Below are 3,370 nucleotides of genomic sequence, written 5' to 3' on the forward strand. Positions count from 1 at the left end.
TTTTTAAAATTTTTATGTGGATTTTAAGTTTTAAAATATATTATATATTTTATTTAAAGCCATGTGGCTATACTATTGTATGTGTAGGCTCCACATATGTGCCACGTCATCAATTTAACATAAAATTTGATGGAAGCTAATGACAAGGACCATTTTGATGTGTGGAGAGTAACCTTAAGGACCATTTGTGTCACAAAAAAACCTTAGGGACGAAAGGTGATAATTTCGCAAACCTAAAGGTCCATTTGTGATAAAAAGCGTAAAAATTATGTATCATGAGGAGATTGGTGAGGAAGCAATCCCAAACCCAAAACACAACAATCGAAAAATAAGAAACAATTTTCATAAATAGGCAAAATTATCTGAAACCCATCCGTAGAAATTTGGAGTTGGAGCGGGTGACTTGAATGGTATTAAGCTCCCGAGTTGCTTTACTTTTCCGAGAATTTGATGCAGAGACAGAGGAAGAGAACGAAAGAGTTGCAGGTAGAGGAGCCACCAAGAGGTTGGTTATATCAGCAAGAGGCTCCCTCCTTAACCCTATGCTACTACATTTCTGGGAAGATGACCCGTTTTCACGAACCGGGTCGGTTAGCTTTGCCCTTGGGAAGAATGGAGGGATCGTGTTCTCTTTGTTGTTGTGGTCAGGGGAAGCAACGGCCTCCATTTATGATAACTTTGAGAGTCCGAGACACTTTTTTTTCCTTCTTTTGATATCAATACAAGCGATATTGGAAGATGGGGAATCGAACCTAATAACTCGAGTGCAGGTGTAAACACTCTTAATCACTTGAACTACAAACCTCTTGGAGGACACGAACTTTTTGAATCAATGGCTGTTGAGTTGAAGATGGACTTGGGCATCAGAGCAGGGAGGGAGTGAGCTGCTATTTGTATTGTTTGTTTGTGGGATGGCTATTTTGGAGGGATGTTTGAATCTTTCTTGTTTTCTTCAGCGCAAAATATCATTTTGGGTGTTTGGATTTTGTTCTCGAAGGTTTAAATTTTTGTGATTGCGGTCGTGTGGCAATTAGGGGAGTTCGAAATTTTGACGTGGCAACTGGTAAATGCCAAAATGTGAGAAAGCGTAAATGCCAAAATGTGAGAAAGCGTTGAAAAAAGTTAATTCCTTCCCGGGTCATTTGTGAAAGTAGAAAGGCGGGCAGTGGAAGGAGAGCCAAATCCCAAACCCAAATGTCACTCAAATCAAGATTTGGCTTCTTTTATGTTTTTTCAATTGGCGCTACTTAGAGACGGGAATTTTTGGAGGCTATTTTTTCTTTCCCGATGGGGAGCTCTACACTAGGATTGCTAAATTCAGGGCACCCAAATTTTTTAATGTACTAATTTGAGTATTTGCAATTTCTCATTTTTGTTAACTTTTCTTAAAATTAATTTTATTTTATATTATCTCAATTTTTCTTATTTAACATGTCAACCTAAAAAAATTCAAATTCCAACAAGAAAAAATGAGAGTAAATCAAAGAAAATGATGGGATGTGTAGATGTTGCAAAAACGTTATCAAATTAGTTGAATATAAGTATAGTAAATTGTAAAAACAAGGGGTCGCTCTCTTGTTCATGCGAGGAGAGCCTAACGGCTAGGGTTAGGGTTTCTCCAATTTTCTTTACTCATTCTTTGTGCCGTCTCTCTCAGTCTTATTTGATTTTCTCTTTGGGTTTTTTTGGTGAATTGAGTATGAGGTTTTTTTTGCTCTTTTGGTCTCCGTGGGGTGGCTGCGTTGGCTTCCTTTCTAGGTTCCCAAGGAGCCAGTTGCTGGTGATGGGTCTCCATCTTAAAGCTATGGAGATAGCCACCGCCTCTTCAGCTCAAGGGGATGACAAGTATGCGGCTCCAAGTGGGAATCAGAAGTGTGCGAAAACTGGTGTTGGGTATCTGATTGTTACTGGCATGAATTTTTTTGGTAAGCATAGTTTTTGTATCGAGGATTTTGTTGACAAGGCAGAGGAGACTAGCCTTGAGGGGTCTCCAAGATCTCCCTAATAATTTTCCTATGGAACGTTCGTGGGCTTAGCAACTGATGAACATTCCTACTATGATGATCTTTCTTCGGAATTTTCTTCAGGCTAAGAGGCCAATCTTGGTCTCCGTTGCTTGTTAGCTAGGGTTTTGGATCAAGAAAATTGGAGGTGGAGGTTGGTGTTTGGCTGGATCTGTTATGATGCTCACAATATGTCAAACTTTAATGACTATTCATAGATTCAAACTGCAAACAGAATGCTAGCATGATTACAATTTGGCCTTCATTCTATTTATCATCCAGAAACAGTAAATGCAGAACATTATATAAAAGCAATTTAATTAAGTATGCAAAACAAAACTTGCCTAGATAAAACTAGTTAACAAAATCAAAACAAAACATAACTGTAAAACTCTAGCTCCCACTAACTCTCACTGACTTTAGGCATCAAAGCTGAACTGCAATCCCATGCTTGCCACATGTCTGTGAAAAACATGATTAGGCAACCCTTTATTCAAGGGGTCTGCAATAATAAAATCGGTGCCAATGTAAAACTCTAGCTCCCACTAACTCTCACTGACTTTAGGCATCAAAGCTGAACTGCAATCCCATGCTTGCCACATGTCTGTGAAAAACATGATTAGGCAACCCTTTATTCAAGGGGTCTGCAATAATAAAATCGGTGCCAATGTGACTTAGAGCAGTCTCTCCATCTCGAATCTTTTCCTTTGCAGATAGAAACTTTAAATGCAAATGCCTCATTCCACTTGATCTCTTATTTCCTTGTGCAAAATACACTGCTGCAGTATTGTCATTCCATAACTGAATCGGCCTCTGTATTGAGTCCACAACTCTCAGCATGGACATGAAAGTCTTAAGCCACATTGCCATTGAAGTGGCTTCATAAACTGCCAAGAATTCTGCTTGCATGGTGGAGGTTGACACATACAGTTGTTTTATGCTTTTCCATGCCATTGCAGCTCTTGCAAAAAGGAAAACAACTCCTGATGTGCATTTCTTAGTATCCTGACATCCTGCAAAGTCTGTATCTGCATATCCTTCTAGCTGCAAATTTTCAACCTATCTATAGACCAATTTGTACTCTTTAGTTCTCTGTAAGTACCTTAATACCTTCTTGCCTGCAATCCAATGTGCTTGGCCTGGGTTTGACTAGAATCTGCTAAGAACACTTATGCAGAATGCCAAGTCTGGTCTAGTGCAGAATTGCGCACACATCAGGCTTCCTACTAATGATGCATAAGGCTTGTCCTTCATCTCTAATCTCTCTTGCTCTGTTTTAGGGGATTGTTCACTGCTCAATTTATCACCTTTCGAGAAGGGAACATCACATCCTGTGCAGTTTCCCATATTAAACCTCTTAAGCACTT

The sequence above is a fragment of the Prunus persica genome, chromosome G3 (genome assembly GCF_000346465.2).
Source record: "Prunus persica cultivar Lovell chromosome G3, Prunus_persica_NCBIv2, whole genome shotgun sequence".
In the NCBI taxonomy this organism is placed as follows: domain Eukaryota; kingdom Viridiplantae; phylum Streptophyta; class Magnoliopsida; order Rosales; family Rosaceae; genus Prunus; species Prunus persica.